The following is a 27,675-nucleotide window of genomic DNA, read 5'->3' on the forward strand; positions in this document are numbered from 1 at the left end:
AAGCTCCCCAAGCAATTATGATGCATATGAGGGCTGAAAAATCACTGACCTATGATATACCACAAACTTTGCTAATCACTGCGGATACAAAGAAAAATAATAATTTTCTAATATTTATTGAGTGTGTACTATGGATCAGGCACTGTTCTATGTATCTTATGTGTATTAACACATTTAGTGATCTCAACAACCCTAGAAGGTAGATATTACTCGCATTTATAGATGAGGAAACTGAAGCACAGAGAACACAAGTAACTTGTCCAAAGTTATACATTCAGGAAGTGGTGGAGTCTGGTCCTGGAGTCCGTGCTCACTGTGCTACAGCCTACAAATAGTGTCACAGTCCAGTAAATAATGAAAAGACAGGAGCTATGTATCAAGAAGAGCACCTAAAGTGGGAGGTAGGGGAAGGAGGTAGAGGCAGGAAGGCTTCCTGTAGGAGGTGGTACCTCAAAGAAGAATGGAAACCAGCTAGGAAAAGTCAGGGGAAGAGCTTCTCAGGTTCTTGCCTCTCTTGTCTGGCTAGACAGTCTGCCTCCCCACCTCCCAGGAGCTCCTTCCTCCCTCTTCTCCACACTAAAAACAATGGAATGTCCACAGCCATCCTTAACATGCCCAACATTTCAACCGGGAAGACTGAAGTCATGCACAATTACTCATGCCATTTTTCCTCCTGACAATAGGTCCTTCTGTGGGCTTCTCATTCAAATATATAAAGCTCCACTCTGTGGTTTTTAAAAAGCCTTTGTTGTAGGAACAATTCACAAACGTGTCGAACACACAATGGTTCCCCACCCCCTTCTCCTGTCCTCTCACCTGACAGAGATGCTAGAAAACAATTCCCTAGCTTGTTCGGCACCTGTGCCCACTTGCCCACTCGGCCCCAAATGGAAGCTCACCCTGCCTTTCGCATTGCTTCTAACCACGTGTGGCTCTAAGTTTAAGTCTGAGGTTAACCTCAGGGAGCATTTAGCCACACCTGCCCCCCCCCCCCCGCCTGGCCTCAGGGGCAGGAACAGACTTTCTGGTGAGGAAAGGGAAATGCTGCTAATTAACTGTGGGAGGAGAGGGAGCCCTTTCCAGACACCAGAAATACCAAGGAAGAATGTTATAAAAAGCACCCTTTGTGCTGGCAGCCCCATCGTTGAGCCCAGCCTAGGCTGGGACTAGAGGGAAAAAATAAATCCTTCAGCAGCCCTCAGGGTCACTGCATCCCAAGTGGGCGCCTCAGGAGACCATGCCCTAAGTGAGTGTCTGCTGGGGACATGGGCGCAGGAACCTGGGTGGAGTCAGCTGCCTACCCGGCCAGTTTAGGCAAACCACAGGAAGCTGCCTGAAGCTGGCATGTTTAGAGGTGACTTGAGAGTCTTTTTGTTAGAATAGCCTCAGGCCTGCTTAGTCATTTTAAAGGGAAGGAGGGCAGGTCTGTTGAGGTGTGAGGCAGAGCTACAGGGGATTGCCTCAGAGTCTGGGTAATCTCACTGCAGCCGGTCCCTTTCCCACCCTGTGCTTATCAGACTAGGGGCCTGTCTTTGAGGATGTCCCTGTCAGCCTGCCCAGTTCTCTTAGGCTTGGCTGCTACAGGCCTGAGTACAGTCTGCATTGTCTGGGAGACTCGGGGTCCGTTGGGGTGCTATTGGGGGAAGGGTTGAGTAGCTGGGAAAATTGGATTTGCCCACAGGCTGGGAATTGGAGGCTTCCTCAAGCAGGAAGGCTGCAGGGCCATTTGGCTGGGATCTTAAGCTCAAGAGGCTTCACAGTTTGGCTGCTGATCAGTGTAGGGGAATAAGGTGAAACCCGAGGGTGGCCCCAAAGATTGAGGACCTTAGCATCAAAGCTGCCAGAGCCACACTGAGGTTCTTGGAGAGCCTGTTTATATGGTCTGCCTTACTTTACAGGGGCTGGGACAGATTCCCAAGACTCTAAATTGCCAAAACCAGGAAGTCGGGGTACTAGAATTTCATCCCAGGCCAGTTTCCCAGTCTCTCACTCCAATAACATTTTTGCATCTGGGCAGAGAAGGGGAACATTCCTCCATTATAATATCACATGTACGGGATCTTTGGCAGCTATGTGTGTGGTGGCACATCTTTTCCTCCCTTCCTGTTGACACAGGATCTCCCTGATAGAATCCTCAAATGTCAGAGCTGAAAAGATTTTAGAAGTCATGTAGACCCATTTTTTCATTTGACAGACAAGGAAACAAAGAACGGGAGAGAAATGGCAGGCACAAAGGCACACAGCTAGTTAATGATCCCTAGGATTGAAACCAGGTCTTCCGACATGCAGTCCAGGGCTTTTTCCATAACACCACACCCTTTATAACAAGTAACATTTGTATACCAGGGGTTCCTGCCTATTCCACGTTCTTTTGCCCATTTTACTCACTTCCATTTCTAAAGCCTTGGACTACACCTTGTATATGGTAAAATGACTTTCTGAGGAATTTCCACTATTTGATATTTTGACAAAAGAACCCCATTAGGTCAGGAAGAAAGAGGTTATCCCAGCTAGAGGCTACCAGTGCGGAATGCAGACGGGCCAGCATGGAAGAGCAAGTTCTCAGACTCTCAGGTCTTGCTGCTCAAAGCTGTCTATGGACCAACAGCGTCGGCATCCCCTGGGAGTCCCACGCCAGAGCTGCTGAATCAAAATCTGCCTTTTCACAAGATCCCTAGATGATCTGAATGCATCCTAAAGTTTGGGTAGTACTGCATTAAAGTAACATTCTGCAAAAACTCCTCCCCTCCTTTTTCTACTCAAATGCTTAACCTTCTCCCACCTCCCTCCTTCGCCCCACGCTCCTCCCCAACTCCTAAAAGTTGCTATGTTGATCTTGTTCTGCCTTTTCTTGAACTTTAAAGCCATGGCAGGGGTGATGGTGGGGAAGGGGCTAGATTTTAAGAGGGAGCTCAAAATGGAAATTTTTTAGAAAAATAAAAGATAGCCAGTTTGAGAGAACTCTTGCAGCCCTAATGCCATGTTGTGAATGTAGAAGTATAAACATCTACTCTGTTTATATTGGCTGACTTGTAGAATCATCATCTTTGGTTATATTTAGGAATCTGATGGCTTGGAAAGCATACTGAAAGACTCTGAGAACAGAAATATTTTCCCCCTTAACTCTCTGGAAAATAAGAAAATCTCTTTAAAAATCTCAATAGCATCTTTTCCCTACTTTATTATCCTCATCCACTGCATTTCTTCTTCTTACCTTTCTCATCATTCCTAGTTCAATCTCCTCATTTTGTTTATGTTTTTAAAAATAGGATATTTCTTATTACTTATTTCTTATAGAAAAATTAGGAAATAAGCAAAAGAAAAACAAAACCGAATCCCACCAATGCAGAAACAACTGCAAACATTTTGTGTAAAATTATCTCAAATCTTTTCGTGCATATACTTGTTAACAAAGATGGGATAATTCAGAATATAATAATTAGTGCCTACCTCCTTTTACATGGAAATATAAATTATTAACTTCTTTACATTTGTGCACATAAAAATGAACAGCATCATTTTTATTAAATTCCGCCATGTGGATTATACCATGATTGATTCAATAATATTTCTATTTCTGGATATTTAGGTAGTTCAAACTTTTCACTATTAAAACAGTACTGCACATCCTTAATGATTTTCTTACCTTAAAAAAACCCCATCTAATTAAATCATGAGCACATGAAGGCATCTGTGAAAAAAATTTAAATACAGATAAACACTAAATTCTTTCTGAACATCATTCCCAGCCCTGGTTCTCTTCCCACCTTCCCAGAGGTAAGCAGTTATTTGTTTTGTGTGCATTCTTCTCCCAGACCATCTTCTATGCATTGAATGCATATTTATGTAACCATAGGAAACAAATTCCTATTTTAGATTGTTGGTTATTTTTTACACCATGCTATGATACAATACTGACCTTCAAAATGTCTTTCTCACTAAACAGTCAGTCTTGGAGTGCTTTCTGTATTGATGCTTATAGATTTGCTTCATTCATTGTGGCTGTGGCATAATATTCTGTTATGAATATACCATAGTTTGTTTAATGTGTGTGATACTGAATTTTAGGCTGTTTGCACTTTATCTCTCTTACACAGAACACACTTCTTTGTGTACCTACTTCTCTGTGTATATGTGTGAGTGTGTCTCTAGAGTTGATTCAGAGAAATGGCATCAATGGATCTTAAGATCACCTACTTCTTTCTATGCGCAAATAAGAGGAAAAACTATTTTGAAGCTCCTGGAGGAAGAAGTTCTTAAAAGCCTGAAAAATGACTTCCCCCCCTAGCTTTGTCCTTGGCTTCCAGTATTATCTTGAGGATTCTAGCTAGGGTGGATGGGTGCAACTGAAAAAATAAAAGGACATACCAGGCTTGAGGGGAAAGATAACAGGTAGGTTTGGCTGAATTTAAGATGCTGCCTTCTCTCTTACAGGAGGAAGGAGTGCCTATGGTGCAAGGTAGAAGGGGGAGTCCTCCCCTTCTTCCCTTATCCCAGCTGCCCCACACTCACCCCAGCTTAGCAAATCCAATTGTCAACCCAACTTTTAATGGGTACACGTAAGGTACAGAACACAAAACTCAATGTTCTAAAGATTTCAGTAGATGACATGGTCTCTGCCTTGGTAAGGGAGAGTGCACACACATTCGTGGGGAAACACAGTAGCACAAGCCATACATTGGACTCCTTAGTGCAACTTAGTGTCAGGCAAACTGAACACAGGCAGGATCACTGCTGAGTAATTATCAAGTCCTCTTTACCTTTCACCTGGATTACTGCCCCAGGTTTTCACTTGGTCTCCTCACCCACAAGCTCTCCTTTTAACCCGTCCAGCTGACTGCTGATAAAATAACCTCAGCAAACCACTGTTACTGGAATTTGTGATCTTACTCCTCTTATTTTGTCTGTTAAACTTCCTCTCATTCTTCAAGACTCAGCTCAGTAATGTTATGATGGGAATCATTTGCAGTATATAAGTGTATCAAACTAGGACGTGGTTTACCTGAAGCTTAAACAATGTTATATGTTAATTATACCTTAATAGAATTGGAGAAAAAGATTCAGCTCACATTTTTATTTACTCAACGTGTATTGAGCACATACTATGTGCAATTGCCTCTTCTAAAACTTTCTTTGACTCTGAGCTCTCTGAGTTACTCCCTCTCTGCTTCTTCTCTTGTAATGGATCCTACTTTATTGTGACTACTTAGTTATTTTTCTGGCCTAACCCTCCATCAGACTGTGAGTTCTTAAAGTACAGGACCTCTACCTTACCCACCTCTGTACCCCCAGCACCCAGTATGATGCTGGGTACATGACTGATGCTTGATCAATGTTTGCTCAACACAAAGAATGGATAAATGAGCTTCTCAGAAATCTGTACTCTGGTTTTCAATGTCCTTTTGGGATTTGGAGGTTAATTTTTGCTCAGAGAGAGAAGCAGCTAGCAGCTGTATTAGATAAGAGCAGAAATAGTCTTTGAGGTGACATGTCCTAGATCCTAAACGTAGTAAAGGGAGGCCCTGGTCGTTGCCTCAGTTTAGGTCTTCTCATTCTCTATTTCAAACACACAGCCTATATCTCTTTTTGCATTTTAAGAGGTGCAAAGATGTATTTGTTTAAAAAAAAAAAAAAGAAAGAATGGAAAGCTTTTAAAAAGACCCCAACTTTCCCTAATGATGAACTGCAGGTTTTTAAAGCTCGAATCTAATGTTGCCTCCTGGCCTAAAGCCCTTTAATCACTTCCCAATGCTCTTAGGGTAAAATTCAAAAAGTTTAACTTGACTTGCAAAGCTCCACGTGGCCTGGAGGCTGCCTACCTCACCGGCATTCTTTTACATCATTCTTCCTGGAGCTCTTTACACGTCAGCCACACAAGTCATTTCTTTGTTCCCCAAAGGCAACATGCTCCCTCATTAGTGATGTTCCTTATGCCCAGAACACCCTCTGGTGCAACCCGCGCCCCCGCCTCCCACCTTACCACGTCACCTGGCTAATTGCTCCTCATCCCTCAGGTCTCAGCGTAGCTGTCACTGCCTAGGAAGGCCTTCCCTCAGCCACACAGGAGGCTAGCTCACCCCATTCTTCACCTGCAAAGTGCTCTGTGTTGCTCCTTTGTAGCACTTATGATTATTGTAACTTGATCATTAAGTGTGTAATTATTGAATGTTTGTTTCTCACTCCTCACCTCCTAACTCCAGACTGTAAGGTCCATGAGGGCAGTCGCTGCGTCAGTTCTGTTCACTACTTTACCAAAGGGGCTTTACCTACATCATTTCATCAGTTTCAGTCCTGTGAGGTAGACATCCTCATCCCTTATTTGAGAAAGAAAACTCAGAGAGATGTGTGGTAAAGTCAAGATTTGAGCCCAGTTCCACCTGCATTATTGAAAGCCTGAAAGGGCTTTTAATAGAAATTCATTTATTTGGGATTTGAATTCTCAGCATCTGAACTGGAGTCCCAGTTCTACCACTTAATCGGCTTATAGCCCTGGGAGAGTCTCCTCATCTGGAGAATAGAGGTAATATCACTTACCTTACATATCTCCTAATTTTCTTAGAGGATCAAATGAAATACTATATATGATATGCCTGGCAGATCATAATCCACTCTACAAACATGAGTGAAACAAGTAGCATTTTTCATCAGGCTCAAGTCTGTAATGGCTGCTGCTTATCTGCCCACTTTAGGCATAAGTTTCTTGAATAAAATTGTCAGTTTGGAAACACTGAATCCATGGATTCTTGTATATTATCTAGAGTTGTTAGTTCAGACTTACATTGACAATAACAAGGTTGAGAATGATACCATCCATCTTACGAAACAAGAAGTATACATTTTTTTACATACACATAAAGCCAATAAATAATATGTAGTGTGTTTCTAGCATTTAACCTCTAGTCCTTGATCACCAAAGACCAGATGAAGTGGCTGTATAACTGCAGTTGATGATCAGCATTAATGGCTAAGAGCTTAGATTTCGGAGTCAGAAAAATTTGGGTTCAATTCGCTCAGCTCTACATTTACCAACAAGGAGGGCTTGGGCAAGTTACTTAACTTCTTTAAACTTCAATTCTACATCTTTAAAATGTACCTACCCCTCAGACTGTTGTAAGGATTAAAACAAATAATGTAAGTATGCCTGGAACTTAGGAAATGCTCTATAGATGCGGAGAATTGTTATTACCAGCCCAGTCTGCTTTCTTTCCTGGCTTGCTGATCGCTATACACCTATTTGTTCCATGCTTCTTCCATTCCAATCGGAATGATGACTTTCAGGATTTCAGAGTCTTAAATACGAATGCCAGGAACTCTCTCTCTCCCTTTCTTTCAATCTGCAACTGCTGTAAGTGAAGCCAAGCTTGTACGAAGGGGAGAGCTTTTCTCCCATGCATGCACTCGGTATGAGTCCCACCAGTTTCTTGTGTTTCTGGGGGAAGATTCTTAGTTTGTGCAGAGTGGCAAGTTCTTCTATCCACATTCAAACAACTGTGTGTCTCTGCGCAACTACTGAGAGTCACGCTGAGGATTGGCGGAATTCTATCTCTCTGGCTTTGGACAGCAAGAGGATGTGCAATTTGGAGCCACTGTTACAAAGAGGGTTTACTGTTCAGTCATTCCACGGCTACTACCACGTAGGATCTATTAGGTGATTTGATTTATTATTAATTTAAAAATGGGAGCCTTTCTGTAATTTTGAAGTAGGAATCAGAAATTCTAGCCATGGCAGTGTATGCTGGTTTGTGTGTGTGTTTCTCATTTAAAGTAACTCTCCCATTTCTATCGGTTCGTTGACCAAACACTTAAGAAATTGTGATGTGGAATGATAAAGAAGCCAAGCCCCAGCTTATTGAGACCTTACCGTGTTCTGTTCTCTGGGGAGGAATACAAAGAGGAGTAAGTTATTCTTCCCTCATAGGAACTAAATCCCACGTAGGAGATGGAGAAGGACACACACAATGGAAGGGAGTGAACAAGCAGGGGAGGAAGGACATCCTGAGAGCAGCCCCCCTATTCTGGATTGGGATTTCTGTGTACGGGGTGGTGTGTTAAGGGAATAAAAAGATCACAGGCATTGGAATGGGCCCAGATTCTAAAACTTGTATTAAATTACCCTGAGCAAGCCACCTAACCTCTCTGAACCAGTTTTCTCATGTGAAAAGAGAATAATGCTTACCTCAGAAGATCGCTGTGAGGATTAGCTGAGATGAAGTGTATCATGTGCCAAGCATGATGCTGGGCTGATTGTAGAGAATAAACATTAGCCATTATATATATTACTATGATTAATACACCAATGCGTAGATACTATTTGAAAATCTTGTCAGCATATGGGGTCATTGGAAGAGGCCTAATGAAAGAGATCTTAACTCTCATCCCAGCAGCATGGTGGACGTAGAGCATCTTCTCACATATAAAAATGCGAAGTCTTTCCTACTAAATGTTTTCCCCTCTTCTGACGCAGATGATGACATCCTGTGGTCACTCCCCTCCCCTCCCCTCGTGAGATATTACGTGGTGGTTTCATGCACACCCCACCCAAGATGGTGGACTATCTGACAGTAACAGAAACAGGAAGACCAGTGGTTTCCATTGAGCAAAGAGACTATGTGTTTTACAGTAAATAACTCTCCCATTTCTGTCAGTTCCTTGACCAAACACTTAAGAAACTGTGATGTGGGGGAGGTGGGAAGGGATAGACTGGGATTTTAAAATGCAGGGTAGATAAACAAGATTGTACTGTATAGCAGAGGGAAATATATACAAGATCTTGTTGTAGCTCACAGCGAAAAAAAATGTGACAATGAATATATGTATGTTCATGTATAATTGAAAAATTGTGCTCCACACTAGAATTTGACACAACATTGTAAAATGACTATAACTCAATAAAAAAAAAAGTTTAAAAAAAAAGAAAGAAAGAAACTGTGATGTGGAATGATAAAGAAGCCAAGACACAGCTTTGTAAAAGTAGTCTCCTTGATGTCGGAAGGAAATCCTGTTGTTCCTGCTGCTGAATAAGATGGTGGCTGAAGACAACTTTATGGACAGGATAACTGCCCTGGCAGACAGCTGGAGGGAGAAAGGGAGCCTGGCACGGTACCCATAAGTGCAACTGCATCTTCCTCAGTGAAGCTTCCGTTCTGCACTAGACCTTCTCATTCAGTTTGACCAAGTCAGGAAAGTGATCTAGATTTGAAGAAACAGTCACTGCGTGGAAACTAACTCAGCTCATTTATTATAGAGCTCCTTGATTTATGGGAAATACAGGGTTTCTAGGAGGAGAAAATGAGACAATCAATGATATGATGGTTATTATTCCTAAGAACTACTGCTATGGTCTTCCTTCTGCTTCTAAAAGCATTATTCTCATGAGCAAATTGTACCGCGTAAAGGCTTAATTGGCATTAATTTGGTTGTATCTGTGTTCATCATGATGATACTTGTAAGAGTGGGTACCGTTTTTGAGCTTTCAGCTTAGGCCATGAGGCCCCCCGGGCTTCAAATCAAACTCTGTGACCCTTGGAGAGCTGCTTATACTCGGGCTCTAGGCTGTAAGCCCCATTAGGGTAGAAGGGTTTCTGTCTTCTTCAGGATTTTATCCTACTGAGAGTACAGTCCATGGTGGGTATTCAATCAATTCTGGTTGAAGAATTTAATTCAACAGTCATTACCTCTTTTAATACTGACAACTGAAAGTTCAATATTGATACTACTAGCTCTGGTTTGTGAATGATAAATTTGGCCTGCTTGTTTCAAAGCTGTCTACAGAGTGATGCATGTGATGGGGTGTTGTGAGGGTGGGAGAAGTTTGCTGTAAGTTCACATGATCTCTGGGCTTAATATGGGAGAATCAAGGAGAATAATGTTGTTTATGTGAAGACTTTTCATGTTTCCAGGGAATGGGAGAGAGCAGCTCTGTTGGCCATTTGACTAAAGAAGGAACTTGAAATCACGTTTATGGGGGAAGGTGGCATCAAGTGGAGATGAAAGTCTGGTCTGGAGAAGAGAATGCTTGGGGGACACAATATCCATGCTCATGTAGCACAGGGCCAACTCAGAGTGGAAGAGACTGTCTTGACCTACGTGAGCCCAGAGGGTAGAACACAGTGTAAGTTTTAGGGAAATTGATTTTGGTTTAACATAGGGAAGAACATTCTAACTTCCTCTGCTGTTTAGAAATAGAATAGATCACCTTGGAGGTAGTAAATCCCCTGTTATTGGAGGTGTCCAAGGAGGGACCATGTGATCTCTTGACAGGGAAATCGTAAAAGATTTTTAAACCTTGGTTCAGGGCAGAAAGGCATTGGGCTAAATGAATATCTCCTTTATGTCTCCTAGGATCTGTGATTTGGGGAGGGTAGAGCTCAAGTGGTAGAGTGCGTGCTTAGCATGCACAAGGTCCTGGGTTCAATCCCCAGTACCTCCTCTAAAAATAGATAAATAAGCCTAATTACCACCCCCCAAAATAGAGTCTATGATTCTATAATCCTGTGTTTGAAATTTATAAAGACAGTATCTAGAAAGAAATATATTTAAAGGGAAACTAAGTAATAGGTTAGGTCAGATTCCATTAGCTTATCAGATCCCCTAGGGCGGGGCATCCTGCTCCCAGCATTCATTACTGTGCTAGCACGTGGTACACATTTATTAACATGTATTAAATGGATCCGTTGGTGTCCTGAGTGCACTGGGAAACCTGTCATGTTCTGAGCATTGGTTCCTGAGAAGTTATGGAGTGCGATAGGAACGAAAACTGAACCAGATCAACTTTTCTATTCCCTTTTCCTATGTAGGTTATAAGTTTGATCCGGAGGGAAGTATTTCCACTTATTTGTGGTTTAAGTGTTGGACTCATGTAGAGTCATTCCCTTGGAAGAAGGGCCTTGGTGTGTATATTTTCTGTTGGCTTCACTATCTCATAAGCTAGTAGTGAGTAGACCATGCAGAAGCCAGTATGTAGAGTGCTGGAATGTGAGGACCGACAGGGGCCAGAGAGATACCCTACTCTGTCTGCAGTTGAGAATAGGCAGGAGCGAGGGGACATAAATTAACAGTCAGAAAACCATAATCCAACATGGGGAGTCACCCCCTCAGCAGAGGGAGACAATGGTTATGTCTAGCACCATGTCTGGCACCTGGCAGGGTCTCAAATGCAGTAGGGTGAATGAATGAACAAACAGAACCTGGTGGTGTCCAGGTACAGTGTTGGACTTGGGACCAGGGAGCCTGGATTCTCCTCTGGATCCATCTGTCACTGTCACCTGTGTGACCCTTGCATGTTCCTTGTCCTCTCCAGCTGTCACCTGGGGCTACCTGGCATTCAAACAACTGTCCTGTTTGAGAATACCAGTTTATAGAGGTGGGAGGGCATGGTTGTCTCGGCTCTCTGGCAGCAGTGGAAATGGCGAGAAGTGGATGGCTTTGGGGCCATTTTAAAGGCTTAAGTAGGATTGCATGTATACTTTGATGTGGGATGTGAAGCAGGGGAAGTGGTCAAGGACAACACCTAGATTTCTGACTTAGGCAGCTGGGTGGACGGCAGCGATGTTTGCAGAGAGAGGAACACGCCAGCAGGAGCGGGTTTGAGAGGAAGCTGATGAACCACACTTTGTTCTCCCGGAAGCCACACACTCAGTGAGATCCTGGCCCCCTTGCTCCTCCCTTACCTCCCTGACTGCGACTAGGCCCTTGTGTGAGACAGCAGGCGGACCAGGTAGCTTCAAATGTGATAGACCCCGCGGTTATGCCTCCTGGCGCCGCAGTGCTTCACAGGCTGGTGCAACTCAGCCTCGAATCCCAACATCCCTCTTTTCTCTTATTGCTAAGGCAGCTCCAGAAGGCAAATTGGTGAGCTGGGACCCACGAACCTAAATTATAAAGAAAAAGCAGAGAACCAGGGGAAGCTTCCAGACTAGAAGCTGGTTTCCTGCCAGCATTTTGCTTCGTTAAATGCACTTGCCCACGCTCTCCCTGGTTTCCAAAGACCAACTGCAGGCTCGACTCCTGCAGCCTATGTCAGTGCCTCCAGGCCTCGGTGCTGAATAAATGAAACTAGAAGGAGGAAGAAAATGGAGCTCTCTGAGGACTGGGGGTGGCTGGGAGCATCCCGCTGAGCAGCAGATGAGGGAATGGCAGGAGGAGGATGGATACATAATAGAGAGAAAAGAGCTCCCCATGGGCACTGAGCTACCACTGACCTCAGCCTCCTTTAAGTGCTGTGGGCCTGGGTGCAGCGAGCTGACCCCGGCAAAGCCATGCTGGAAAATAGAGAAAATCCAACATCCCACGGAGTCCTCTGAATATCTCTGTGTAGAGAGGCCCCAAGCTTTATATAACAGAAATAAACATCGGAGAGAAAAGGTGGGGAGAACAAATGTGAAAATACAGGAAACTATGCTTGTCCTTTTTAAAAAGAATGTTTTATTGTTTTTATTTCTAATTACAAACACAGTATATGTTCATGGTAGAAAAGTTAAGAAATACAGAGAAGTAAAACAAAGACTCAGCTGCAATCCCACTAACCACTCTCAACCATTTGATGAATATTTACTGAATGCCGACTAGCTGAGGCACAATTTAAGGCCCTGAGATTTAGGTAGGCTTATTATTCCCTTCTAATCAATCATTCAATCTGATGAATGAATTGAGATTCAGAGCGATTGAGATTTGCCTGAAGACACACAGCTGGCAAGTGGTGGCACCTGGATTTGAACCTGGCTCTATATCCCAGTTTTCTCATGATACTGTTTGTCTTGGTCCATGGGTGACCCATACGAAAGGTAATGCCACTTCATCAAATAATCTGGATCTTAAGATGTGAAATACTCCAAAGCAAAAAGATTGCATGAAGATGTTTCCGAAATGTGACTTATCTTTCAAGTTTGTCACGCTTCCGGTAATTTTGTAAACTCATCTGTTGCAGAAGTGGTGTTTTGAGTCTTTGTCCCTTCTGACAACCAGAACAGAAAGCAGCTTTCCTCCCATCACTTGACTGAGGCTTCCTTCTGCTTCTGCCCAAGGCAGGCTGTGGTTAGCACTCACTGATTTACCTCTTCCTCCTGCAAGTCACTCTTTGAAGTAGAACATTTTATTCAGCCCATTTTGACACCATTGACATTTTGTGACCCTAAATATCAAGCCAGTCACTTTTTTCAAGGAACAAATGATGTGTTGAACAACCTTACCCCGTTTCTAAGCTTCACCATCTCCCACCACATCTCTGACTCCAGCTCCATCCTTGAATCCCCCATCTGTCCTTCATTTCATCCTGACATTAGACTGAGTTTCTCCTGCACGGAATACTTGAGGCTTTTTTAAAAGCTGAAAATTGAATGCCTTACTCTTTATATAAATGAATTACATGTGAATATCAAAATATCCCCAGCATCAAAGTGACCTCAACAAAACATCATATACCCATTCCCCAATCCTGACTACCCAGCCTTGTCCGCAGCTAATCTCCTGCTAACAGCTTTAGACATTCGCTGCGCATCCTCCCCTATGAACTGGCCCTGACTCTTCAGATAACTCTTCAGTGGCTCTTAATCTAGGGTTGTCATTTAGAGCAGGAACTTTGGAACCAAGCTGCCTCAATTCAGATCCTACATTTGCCACTCCCTGTGTGACCTTGGGCAAGTTATTTAACTTCCCTGTGCCTCAGTTTCCTTGTCTATTAAATGGAGAGAATAATAATATCTATTTTATAAGGCTGTTGTAAGAACAAATATTTGTAATGCTAAGGCTTGCAAAAGACCATGGCATGACATATTGTAAACACATAGTAAATGTTAGCTATTAAGATGAATGTCTCTCCATTCATATATATATATATATATATATATATATCTACCTGTCTGGCTAGCTATCCTGACATTAGACTGAGTTGCTTCTGCGCAGAGGTATAGACACACATTTGCATGTATATATACACACGTATAGGCACACATTTGCAGTGGATCCCCGAACAACAGTTTTTATGTAATACAGTGTATTGTATAAACTTACTTTTCTTGTATTCCTTTTCATTTCCAAAAGTTGGCTGGTAAAGCACTGGCAAGACTCAACATGGTCTTGAATATACCACAGATTTTGTACTTTATTCCCTATGTGATAGAGTTGCCCATGGCTTCAGAGGAGAGTGTCATAATTTAATTCGTGGTTTAGGAAGCAGTGCAAAGGCTGGCCTGATTAGGAGGTCTTGGAGTTAGGGAGATGAGTTAAGAGGCTGTTAGAATGACCCAGATATACAGCCTCAAGTAAGGTGCCAGATGAGAGAGGATGCATGTGAGAATAATTTGAGGATAGAATTAAGAGGACTTGAGAATGGAGTGGTAAGAGAAGTGGAGAAGGTAATTCTAAAAGTGATTTTTAGAATTAGCTGAATGGGAGGATGGTGAGACATTAAGAAAGGCAGCCTTCTCTATTGTTTTCTAAATACACAAGGGATTCAAAATTTTCAAGGAGAGAGATAGGCTGTGAAAAGTCAGAATATATTGCAAGCCTCTTCCTCAACTCAAAAAACAAAATCTACTTGCACCTAGTAATTTTGACATCTGAGCCTAAAACTAAACAAAAATGGAAGAACATACAGGGTAGATGATGATTTTCACTGACGATCTACTCGACAGTGGTAAACACATAAGATGTTACATTCCAGAGAGTGTCAAGCAGATGCTTAGTTTGTGAAACAGCATGCTCTTTCCTCTCTGCAGATGTGGAAGTTTTCTCTCCCAATAGAGCAGCCAGAAGCTTGTTTGGAAAGACCTAAACAAGGCCACAAGCACCCAAATATATCCTTTCCAAGATGCTAATGCTTTCAACTTTCATCCAAGACTCCCAAAGCCTGTTTCAATTTTCATCCAAGACTCCCAAAGCCTGTGTGCTCGGTGGGAAAAGAACAAGATGGAGGGGCTGCCCTGGTCTGAGACCACATGGGCAGCCAGCCACGCAGAAGGGAGTGGCTGAGGCCTCCAGCCCAGAAGTGGTGTGCTTTCCACAAAACCACATTCTCTTTCCACCTCCCTCTCAAACACTCCAGCTGGCATTAGGACAGTTTTTGAAAATGAGAATGAAGCTTTCTTCATGTCTTTGGGTTCTGTTACCATATTTTCTAAACCAGAACTCCAGATGCATGACAGATACAGTGGTACAAATGGCAAATAAGCGACAGGGTATTTTAAAGACACTCGGAAAAAATCTAGAGTATGTGGTTGCCATGGTAAAAATGCATCATTTATAAGACTGATTCCAGTGCTGTACAGCAGAAATTGACACATTGTAACTGACTGTACTTCAATTTAAAAAAAAGAGGAGGTGGTAAAATTAATTAATTAATTAATTAATTAATTAAAAGGGTGGGGGGAGACTGATTCCACAAACATTTATTTGGTACCTACTAGCTGCCAGACACTGTTTTAGGCACTGGTGATAGAGTGGTAAACAATACAGACAAAATTTTACGTAATGAGAATGGGTACCCCACTGAGCAATGTGTTGAGATTTAGGATCTGGTCCATTAAGTTAAATATATGATCCAAAAAGGACACAATTGGGTACACGATTATATTGCAGAACTTTAACTTCTACTTGAATCCCAAAAGTTCAAAAGGACCAATTCTAACCCTGCCTGACTAATCAGTGATCTAGTCTCTAACCCTCAGGGGGAAGTCACCACTCCCTTCTCTGAGCTCCCCTGCATTTCCTTTGATTTGCTGAAAAACCTTGGATCATTCTATCAGGCACTATAATTATATACATATACACATACATACATGTCTTATCAGCCTTTGCAGACTTTTTCAAAGCGGGATGCTTTTGCTTATCTCTTCAGGTCCCTCTCCTGACACTGCCCTGTTCCCCTCCCTCCTCTGGCATTCAGTGTTCACCACATCCAAAGTTCCTCCCATGCAAAGTCCCCACTTGTACGGACTCCTTCTAGCCCATGCTTTTGCACACACAATTCCCTCTGATAGAACACCCTTTCCCTTCTTTGCTTAAAAGTATTTTGACTCTTTTTGGAAGAATCAGCTTGGAAATTACTTCCTCAGTTAAGCCCTCCTTGACTTCTCTGGGTATTGAGTGGTCATGCCCCCTGACCCTTAACAGAGATAAGTGTATCTCTGTTAGTTCACTTATCAGCCTGTTTTTTTTTTCGTCACTGTTTGTTTATGGGTCTATAAGCCCTGGGCAGAGTCCTTATTTTATCTAACTAGCTCTCTGGGGACGTTTGGCCTCTCTTCACCTTTGCCTGCAAGAGTGAAAGTGTGTTGAATAATTTACTTGCCTCCTAACTTGCCCTCCTACCTCCAAATAACAAAACAAAGAAGAAAACAAAATATAAACAAAGGAAGCAAAACAAAAGTCATGTGTCCTTGCTAGAAATATTCCCCAGTGCTCACCCCTTGTTTTGAAGGCATTGAGACTTCTGTTAGAAGCCAACTGATGAACTCTGCAGTGGACTAGATGAAGAACCTGGAGACATACTCTAGTTCCAGGTCCCCTTGCAATTAGCTCTGTGACCTTGGCCAAGTTATGTCATCTATCTAGGTCTAGGTTTCTTCATTTCTAAGGTGAAAGTTGAACTCAGAAGAGTATATAGGGTTTTGTCTCTCCACTGATAATTTAGTCAAATGGTAGTGGCCTCCCATAGACCTTTGTTGAAGACTGAAGCTCAGGTCAGGAAAGACTCAGCTGGAAAGAATATATTGACTGTTTCTGTCCATTTAGCACAGAAGTGGGAGGTGGGGCACATCTGCCTCTCATTTTCTGACATTGGACCAGATAGATCTTTGAGTTCCTTTTAGCTCAAACACCCCACGTTTCATGATTATGCGTGATTGCATATAGAGTCAGTTCTGTTTTGCTCATGTGAGGCACATGTCCTTTATTTGCTGCATGCTCTGTACTGAGGCGTGTGGGATAAAAAGAAGAATAAATAATGCATGGGTTTTGCCTGTAAGGGATTCTGGGTGATTACTGGAAAGAGATGATAAGTATTACCTCCATTTAGCAGATAATACGAACTGAAGCTCCACCAGTGAGTGGGGGAACTAGGTCTCAGACTAATTTGATCCTAAGGGCTTTCCCTCTTCCCACTCTTCAACTCACTATTGGTTGTTTAAAAAAGAAAGGGAAAGGAGATACTGAACTGAAAGCTTGAGTGTTTCCCACACTGGTTGCCTCATAACAGAGGACCAGGATAATCAGTGGATGATGTTAGAAACCTGCGAAAGGGGTGAAAAAGGAAACAGCAGTGTCCTAAAGACAAGTTTCACCTAATGCATGAGGGTTGGTCTTGACTTCAGCACAGAAAGGCTTTATCGCATCACAATGACAGGCAAACACATGTCCTCTTATCCCATGTGCCTTAATTCTAAGATTCTGTCCTCTTGACAATGGTGGGATTAGGGAGAGGCAATGACCCTTCTGGGAGGGAACAGTGCGGGATAGTGATTTAAATCAAATCACATTAGGGGGAGAGGGTACAGCTCAGTGGTAGAGCACATGCTTAGCATAAATAGGGTCCTAGGTTCAATCCCCAGTACCTCTGTTAAAATAAATAAGTAAATAAATATAACTAATTACTTCCCCCCAAAACAAACAAACAAACAAAAATCATTAAAAAAATCAAATCACATTAATAACGCATCTGGCCCTAACTTTGTACCATGTGAAGGTGTCCAACAAACCCCATGTGAAGCCATGGCCCTGTGTGCTTGTGAGGTTTAGGGGAGAACTTTGCAACTGGTAAGTTTTTCTGAGTAGTGAAGTTTCCTAAATAAAGGCAGGTGGCTATTTTCTGGGGCTACCTCATGGATGCATCTTGATGGAGGTGAGGGGGTGGCCCTACATCCAGAGCGTGGTCTCTGTGCTCCACACGTTCAGATTCTTCCTAGTGACCAGGCCCTGAGAAAATTGTTTGTGTCACTAGACTCACACAAGACAAGCAGACTTGAAGAAAGGAAATTATTGATTTCAAACGAGTTTTCACAGTACCTGCAATGCACACACCACACATACTAACATCATGTGCGCCAGTAAGTTAGCTAGAAGGGGCGTCCCTTTCATGATACTGACAGATCTCAGTAACCAACCAATAGTCAGAAGGTCATGGGGAGAGAGTGTAGCTCAATGGTACAGCACATGCACAAGGTCCTGGGTTCAATCCCCAGTACCTCCATTAAAAAAAAAAAAAGCAAATTAATAAATTAACCTAATTACCTTCCCTCCATTTGAAAAAAGAGAGAGTGAGAGAGAACAAACAGAAGGTCACTAAGGGAGAACCCAAAGTTGGGGAACATGAGATTCAATGAACTAAATGTGATATACTGAGTTTTTTTAATTTATAAAAATATAATATATAATATGATACGTATTATTATAAAGTGATATCTTGATTTTGGGCTTACTGTAAAATACAAATGTTTGAGCTAGAAGGGACCAAGGTCACCTTAGCTCAATCTCTCATTTCACAAAAGGGGAAATTGAGGCCCAGAAAAGAAAGGAACTGACTTGCCCCAACCCACATCATTCATTCATTTTCCCTTTCATCCTAAAAACATTTATAAAATACCAACCAGGAGTGACGCCTCCTTCTAAGCAAAGGGGAGGCTTTCGTAAGCTCAGAAGTCGAGCCCGGGAGATGGATATGAACAGAATCAATTCTTACGCAGTATGATTAGTGCTTTAAGGCAAGGGTTGGCAATGAGTTTCTGTGAAGGGCTGAATAGTAAATATTTTAAGCCCTGAGGGCCATCTAGTCTCTGTTGCAATTACTAAGCTCCACCATTGTATCACAAAAGCAGCCATGAACAAGATGTATGTGATAAAAGTAGTTGACATTCCAGTGAAACTTTATTGCCATTGAAATTTAAGTTTACTATCATATACACATGGCATGAAATATTATTTTCTTTTTTTGATTTTTTTCCAGCTATTTAAAAATATAACTATTCTTAACTCATGAGCCTACAAAAACAGGCAGCAGGCTGGATTTAGCCCATAGGCAGTTGTTTGCCAACCTTAGTCTTAGATAAACAGAGGTTCCAGATGACTTTTCACTATCCTTGAAAGATATGGTCAAAGTTGTTGATCAGATTCTTTAACAAATAAAAGAGAGGAAAAAGTTGTATGCTTGTCAGTGTCACTCTGAAAAAGCAGGGCCATAGAGGTGGGTACTCTTCACAACAGACAGCACCAGATAGGTTAGGAAGAAGCCAGAAAGCCCTCAGTTCATTCCCTCCTCACCTCTATTTCCAAGTAAACTCCAAATGCTGCTGTAACCTTGAGTCAACTTTATTACTTTTCACATTTCAGAGACTCTCATTTTTGTTCGTTTTAATATGTAGATCCTTCTACAGAAGAACTGGCCCTTCCTTTCCAAAGTTTCCACACAGCCATGTTTGGGAGAGAGTTAAATGGCTGTATGGGACTCAGTCCCTCTAGGATTCAGGTAGTTTTCTGACAGCATTAGAGTGCCCTGTGGGGGGCCTCAGGGGAGACTGACAAGCTTCTCCTAATAGAAGTGAGCACATGGGCAGTGTCATTCAACCTCGTACATCTAGCTCTTCAGAGCAGAGTTCAACATTTCAGAGTTACTAGGCTTTGTCATGGGCAGTTGATCTAATGAAAGGGTATGTGCTCTTTCCCCTTATAAGAGAATTCTCTGGGTCTCAGTTTCCTCACCTGTAAAATGGACATAGTATCACCTACATCGCAGGTTTAATGAGATTACATGTGTGATAGCACTCTGTAAACTGTCAAACACTATATGAATGACCTTAAAACCTTCCACCACCTGCTTTCGTCCCTACCATCCCTATGCTCAACAAGGCCACTTTATCTTTCGGGGCCTCATTTTCTTAATCTCAAAAGCCAGGAGGGTGAACTCAGGGGTTCTTACTTCCCTTTCATTCCTTCTGCTTTGGCTTGTGCCTTGTTGGGAAAGGGTTTTTTTCTCTATACAGGAGGCAGTTTTGCATTATGATTGAAGGTGAAGGGCAAGAACAAAGAGGCCAGATATGGGAAAGTGACAAAAAAAGAGATGACCAGAAGGGAACCTTGGCCCTAGACAGGGTGTAATACTAAGGATCTTCCTCTTTTGGTGTCCAGGATAAAATGTTCGCTTCCTTAAAAAGCAAAAAAAGGTCATGTTCTTTAGCAGTGTTGAGATTTTCTTTACATGTGGAAAGCTGAGTTTGAGGATCTTAGCCTTTCTTTCTCTCCTTCTCAGACTCAATCAATGCTTGGAAATGTTGATGAGACTATCCAACCAGCAATTTTTAACAAGAGACTCACTGCCCAGATACTTCAATATAGAATACACATTGCTGTGTCATGCCTTTTAAAAAAAAAAACAAAAAAAACAAAAAAAAACCTCTGCTGGGAGTGATGGCATCCACAAAGAAGACTAAGCCATGGCCTACAACCCCAGGGTCCTGCACAGATTTTCCCCACCTTTTCCTCGTTTTCCGCTTTCACAAAGAAGGGGTGTGTGAGTGCATTCACCAAGCAAATAAAAATGCTGTCTTCTTCTCTGAAGATCCCAATGACATACCTGAGTAAGTTTTTATTCCTTATAACAAAAACAGAAACAAAACCAAACTTAACTAACTATAAGATAGAGAAAAATATCTTTATCAAAATTAACTCTTTCCAGAGCATCAAATGATACTCTGGTATAGTGTATATAGGTAGAAACACCCAAATGCTGGTATCCTGCAAAAAGTTACATAATTCACCAAAAAAAAAAAAAGAGTATTTACTCCCCTGGGTCTCTCCTTAGACTTTTAATCTCATTCCTCCACCAAAATAACTATTATTAATGTTAAAAGGCTAAAAACTGCCAGCATGTGAGGCTTGGCTCTAGGAGGCAATGGCAGAACAGCCCTCTTTTCCTTTCACTGCGTTTGGCACATATGTGATTCCTACAGGTATATGTTTTTGGCTTGGATCATCAGGGCACTGTTTTGTTTAGAAGCTGGTGGGCTTTTATTGTAAAACCTCTGTGCTTAGAGGAAAAGGGTGTACCTATGTCACCTTAGAAGTTAATGCATTATGCCACAGTGGTGTGTAGCTAGAAAGGTATGAACAGTATTTCCCAAAAGGTTTTCCTTGGAATCCTAGGCCTATGAGATGTTGTGTGACAAAAGGTTCCAAGGTTAAGCAAGTTTGGGAAATGCTGCCTTCTGTAATGCCTCTTATAGAGCCATTGAGCCATTGATGCACAGGAACATGTTAAAAGTCTTCTCTGCTGGCTCCTCCTCTGAACCAGATTTCTAAATCTGAAGCGCCTCGGGGCTTGGCTTTGGGCCTTAACTCCTCTCTACAGTCTCCCTAGGTGATCTCATCCAGTTCCTGGATTTTAAATGCCATCTGTATGCTAATGATTTCCCAATTTACACCTCAAACCTTTCTCCTAAGCTCCAGACTCATGGATCTATAAGATCTGTCTACTTGATAGCACCTCTTACATATGTAATAAGCATCTCGAACTTAGAGTGGATAAAACAGTCTCTTTATTTCCCTCGTGCCTTTACGCCTTTACTTCCCTAAGCTGGGAGTTATTGCTATGTTCCCTCTGGTCCCTATTACCCACATTAACCCATCAGGAAGCCCTGTTGTCTCTACTCAAAAATGTGCCCAAGCCATCCACATCTCTGAATCTGCACTGACAACCCCATCATCCTCTCAGACGAACTACTCAACCGCCTTCTAACTGGTTTCCACTTGTAATTTTGGCCTCTAAGTTCTATTGTCTACCCAACAGCCACGGAAAGGTGGTATTTTTTTTCCCCAAAATTGTAAATTAGATTGTGCCAAGGCATAAAACACTTCAAATTGCTTGCCATTGCACAACAATCAAATCTTACTTCTTACCATGGTCTCTAAGACCATACGAATTCACACGCACTTTCCCCCTTTGTTTCTCAGCTCCGGCCACAGAGGCTCTTTTCTTTTCTTCCAACATGCCACGCTTTGTCCTGCTAGGTTTGTGGACTCACTGTTCCCTCTGCCTGCCGGATTCTCCACCTCCACTTCCTTCTAACATCACCCCTTACGGTGTTCACAGTCCTTAGCATTATTTGAAATCTTATTTGTTTGCTTGTTCCCTTTTCTTGGCAAACCCCACCTAGAAAGTGAATTCTGTGAAGGCAGGGATCTTACCTGTCCGGTTCACTCTTCACCAGGGTTTTCTCAGTACCTAGAGCAGTGCCTGGCACATAATAGGTGCTCAATAAATATTTGTTGACTACATGATGATTTGAGAAATCATGCAGTATAGAAAAATGTAAAACTTAGTTTAACCCAATGTTCCTCGAATGTGTTTGGCAAAGGAACCCTACCTGCCTTTGTAAAGAATATTCAGGATCCCACGGATCGTTTCCTGGAATACACTTTGCTTTGCGCTGGTTTAACATCAGGATTGAGAAGAGGTCATGTTGGAGGCTTAGCAGATCTTCAACATCAAAACTTGACAATCTCTTAGAAGCAGGCATTTTGGCAGGTCTCTGTGAGTCCAGGAGAATTTATTAGGAGAATGCTAGTTTAAAAAGTAAGTCATGGGGTATTCTTTCTTTGAGATATGGGTTCAAAACATCCAAATAGGAGCTCAAGATTACAAGGCTCAGGGACAGATGAAGTGCTGGAGGTGGAAGCAAAGGATTCCAGACAGGATATGGCAAAAATTAAGGGATGTGGCTGACTAAGGTTAAAAGAGATTGAGACCCAGTAAAGCTTTCCTACTTATAATGGAATTTTTAGAAACAGAAACCTGCAGTTGGAAACTTGGCTATTTTTATACTGTGTATGTTTTCTGTAATTATTTCTTTTCTGTTTTCCCTCATGTTTAGTAAAGCTGCTCTTGAAAATACCAGACTGTCTTGGTTACGCCAAGGGAAACAATTTTGTCCACACTGAAAATTTTAAAGGGGAACCACACAGCCTTGGATGAGGCATGGACAGGTGATGAGGTGACATGGAGAATCGAGAAAATAGAAACCCAAAGTAAAGATGAGAGTCAAGCTACAGAGTCAGAGGGAGCTTTTTGTCCCCTTTCAACCTGGAAACACTCTTAGAAGAGTCTGATTTGGTTCAGCTCTGATGTAATTAAACTTTGGAGGGTTTTGTGCTGAGTCCTAATTAGACGAGGCTAATTCTTTACAAAGTCACACACACACAGTATCAAACTATAAAGGACAGTTGGTAAAGGAATTGTTTAGCTGCATGAAAAACCTTAGATGAAATTAGGAGGTTCTCAATGACCTAAAGTGCACATAAAGAATATTTGAGAAGTTTTGTGCATGTAGCCGAGTGCTTTGAGTTTGGACCTCAGTATTTCTTAATCCATGGCTGCTGGATATCGGCAGCTGGGTTTTGTCTTTAGGGTAGGCTCTTGCTTTATTCTTGGAGAGGCCAATGGGGGAGCATTTTTAGTCAAAAAAATGACAAACCCAGGGGAGTAGCCCAATTGCAAAGGCTTATGTTTAGGGGAATTAGGTATTGTATTTAGTAAGATAAAAGGCCGGCTTTGTGGCAGATAGGTTGCAGATATGAAGGGCTACTTATTTTATTTGTCATTTTTCTTTGTTAGGTAAGACCTGGTCTTAAGGAGTGTATTAGTTAGGGTTCTCCAGAGAAACATAACCAATTGTGTGTGTGTGTGTGTACTTTCTGCAGAGTCTCAGTATGAGTCTTAAAGCTGGAAGCAGCTATAGACCCAGGAAGAACTGACATTCCCGTTCTAAGGCCATCAGACAGGAAAAGGCAGGGGATGGTCAGTCCTGTGTTCTGTTCAGGTTTTCAATTGACTGGGTGGGACCTATCCACATTATGGAGAACAACCTGCTTCACTCAGTCTACTGATTTAAATATTAGTCTCATCCCAAAATACCCTCACACAAACACTCAGAATAATGTTTGACCAAATATCTGGGCACTCAGTGGTCCACTCAAGTTGACACATAAAATTAACCATCACAGGGAGTGAGAGATGTGCATAATCGTATTTCCATCCATGATGGTGAGCTGGCCCCCAAGATGTGGGAGCAGATAGGACAGAAGGAAGAGAAGAATCAGACCTCATACCATAGTCAATGGATTCTATGACAGTGACCCTTGAGATTCAGTTTAAGCTTTTCTTTTCTATGCTCTATTCCCAATGTATTATCTTCAAGCCTTAGTGTTATGGGTTGAATTGCATCACCCTAAAAAAGATATGTTGCAGTCATAACATCTAGTACTTCAGGATGTTACCTTATTTGGACAAAGGGTCTTTACAGAGATAATCAAGTTAAAATGAGATCATTAGGATGGGTCCTAATCCAATAGGATAGATACCCTTTGGACACAGAGATATGCATAAAGCATAAACAATGTTCAGACACAGGAAGAGTGGAGCCATCTACAAGGATCCTTCCCTCATGGGTCTCAGAAGGAACAACTGGGTCAACACCTTGATTTCAGATTTCTAGCTTCTGCAACTTTGAGACAATGAGTCGTTACTGTCTAAGCCACTCTGATAGCGGCACTTTGTTAGGGCAGCCCTAGGAAACAAACATACTTAGTGAAGTCTACTCTACACAGTAGTCTGTGTTAACTATACTTGGAAGAATGAAGGATGGAGTTGATGCACATCTAGTGAAAGAAACTCCGGGGTAGGGGTGCAGCAGCACGGAGGAGAGGTCCTGGGATCACAGAGGCAATTGAGGAAGAAGCCTGGAGCATGAGCAGTGGTAAAGGAGAGTCTCAAGTGAGGAACTGAGGCTGATACTACTCTGTACATATATATGTATTAAAAATACTCCAAGTCAAGATAGATATCATTATGACTGTTGACAACATCATTACCCCAAAAATGTACTGGCTAACCTACTGAAAAAAATATTAACACAGCTAGTTCATAGTGATCATTCCTGTGTTGTATCAGCTGAGAAGCATTAATGGAGTTTATATTAACTTTTAAAATGTTAAAAATTAAAAGGTTTGTATTAATGTTGACAGTGTTGAGAAGCAAATGGTATATATTAACCTCGATGATGTTAAAAATTAAAGGGATAATCTTTACACCCACTTCAACAATTGAGGCACAAGCATCTTGGTGGAGGATACATGGGAGCCCAGACGACTACAGCATCATGCCTTGCAGATACGTATCTGCCTCAATGCTACTACGTGAACATGTTAGCACATTGTTTCCTGAGGGACTTCCTTCCACTGAAATGTTGCCCTAGATATAGATGAGGAGCACCATGCAGCCATAAAAATGGAAAAAAGGTAGAATGGAAGGAAGGAAAGAAGGAAGGGAAGAAGGAATAAAGGAAGGCAGGGAGGGGGAGAGTAGGACAGACATAGGACCTTTTCTATTCCTAGAGCCAAGTTCCAATCCATTTGAAATAACCAGATTTGGTTTCAGGTAATATTGGATATTTCTAAGTAGACCTTTGGAATATTTGACAAATGTGTTGCTTAAATTATTAATATAGATAAAGATATTATTTAATAGTAATTTGCAAAAATTAATGCTCATTTTATGGTTTACTTCTAAAATCTTTGAATCAGCATTTAATTTCAGAAAATAGAATTAAGACTCCTTTGAGTTCTGGGAACTAGATAGAAGGGAAAGAAATCCAATGACAGTATCTTGACATCCATAATACAGAGCAATACTAACATGATAACAACAGCTATTTGTTTATTCTAAGGATTTCCATTTTAAAGGCTTATTGTTACTCAATTTTCTTGCTCCTTGGTTTTTTGTTTGTTTGTTTGTTTGTTTGTTTTTCTTGTCTTGCTCCTTGTTAATTGTAATTTTTTTAGGGCTACGTGCATGACTTGAATTCTATTAAATGCCAAGTGATTTCCCACATACCTAAGTTTGGAATCTATCTCCACTAATACACAAAAATTATTCTCCCCCAGAAGAATGATACAGTAACAATGTCCAGACAGTCAAAATGAATGTCATATCCTTCTTCCTTATAGATGAATAACTACTGATGCTTCCAGTCCCAGGTCCAGCTAGGAAAGAAAATGATGATGCATACTTGGTGACAGATTTCCTGGGATAGAGGTGGGGGAATGGATTGAGTGTTCTTAGGGATCCGTTAGTATATGTGCAAGGAAATCACTTGATGTGGTTTCTAAGAAATGTTTGGTAGAATTTTCCTGGTGGGATGGTCCATTTAAAGGATATATTGTCTTTATGTCTCTAAACATCTCTCAAAACAATCTGATATCCACTGTAATCTGTGAAGTCATTTTTGTAAAGAAGGTCCTAAATGAAATGAATGGCTAGGGCACTAACTTTGCAAAAGTCTGACCCAGATCTGATGTAATGCCTTTTCCAGGAAAGTCCCAGGACTTTGAGGGGTGCTTGTTTGTGGTTCCATTGCAAAACAAGACAGTGTTGGATAGACTTAATATAAGTGGACATGATTATGCAGCCCCATTCCACATCGTTAGTGAGAGTAAATGCCCCTGCCAGAATTCTGCCAGCACTTTTTCTAGCCAGACATCCATTACTAAACATTGTAGTCTTAAAATATTGGTTGGCTTCTGTGGCTGGCTTGTCTGCATAATGGAAACTTGGTCCAGATTTTTTTAAGTGTCAACATGGGTAAGCCTCGAAGTGCTGTCCTCCAAGAGAAGTAGTTAGAAATTTGGGGGGTTCAGAATAGAATTTTGGTAAAGTTCTGTTTCATTTCTTATTATTTTAGCTTAATGTTAATTGAAAATGTAAAAATAGTTCTTGTTTTGTGTAATGCAAATGAAGGAGGTAAGTCCTTGGTTCTAACTCACCCATGCTCGGTGTTGACATTTTACTTTTCTTCATAGACAGCAACATAAATTGAAACATCTTTCTTCAACCTGAGTAGTTGATCATTCTAATTGGTTGTTTCTAACAAATTGAGAGTTTTAGTTAAAATGCACATTACATTTAATTGTAGCATTTTACATAGTGTTAAAAATAACATTCCTTTTAGTGAGTCTATACTTCACAGTTTTAAAAACACACCACCCTGTGTGCTTTCATTTGATCCTTGATGGCCCTAGTAGGAGGAAGTGGAAGGCAATATCTGCCTTTTATAAGTGAGAAAACAAGCTCAGAGAGATCAGGAACTTGGCCAGGTTCACAAGGAAATGAGGTTGCTTTTCAAGATCAAGTCTGTGATAGTATTTTCTTAGTATTCCTTGTTGAAGAAGGAGAAACTGCCAGTTAGGTGGGAGGGTTCCAAACCCTGTAACTTGCACACAAGTCCTTTAATCTCATCTGGCTCTGGGCTCCCCAGGCTTGTGATAGCCCTGCAGTGATAGCTATGTATATATAACTTGTCTAGAATGAAAGGTATTTAACCTTAGAAGATTACTTTCTACATGTAAGTAGTAAGAACGCATAAAATCTTATCAGAGAGCCAATGTGAAGGAGTTTTTGAGCCTATTTCATAAACCAGTAGTACTTGACATGGTTACAAAAATAAACTGTGTTGCCCTCTCAGCTAAGGAACCACAAATAAACAAAGATGGTAAATTGCAGAGATCAGCTTAGAAGTAGTAACACACTTGGTAGGCTTTTGTAAATAAGATACTAACTTGCTGAGTCTTCTTCCCTGGAAGAACCCTGTGAACCTCCACATGTCCTTTTTTACCATCATTACAACATCCCCACTAGAGTTG

At 41.6% G+C, this 27,675-nt stretch overlaps 1 long non-coding RNA gene across 1 annotated transcript in view; it reads left to right on the forward strand.

Moving 5' to 3' along the window:
• Positions 1-20,554, forward strand: part of LOC116282097 (uncharacterized) — a 152,112-nt gene extending 131,558 nt beyond the window's left edge. Inside the window, exon 8 of the long non-coding RNA XR_012076468.1 lies at positions 20,234-20,554. This is a non-coding gene — a long non-coding RNA (uncharacterized lncRNA). The remainder of the gene's footprint in view (positions 1-20,233) is intronic.
• The last annotated feature ends 7,121 nt before the right edge of the window (positions 20,555-27,675 follow it).

This window comes from Vicugna pacos, chromosome 10 (assembly GCF_048564905.1).
Source record: "Vicugna pacos chromosome 10, VicPac4, whole genome shotgun sequence".
Lineage (NCBI taxonomy): Eukaryota > Metazoa > Chordata > Mammalia > Artiodactyla > Camelidae > Vicugna > Vicugna pacos.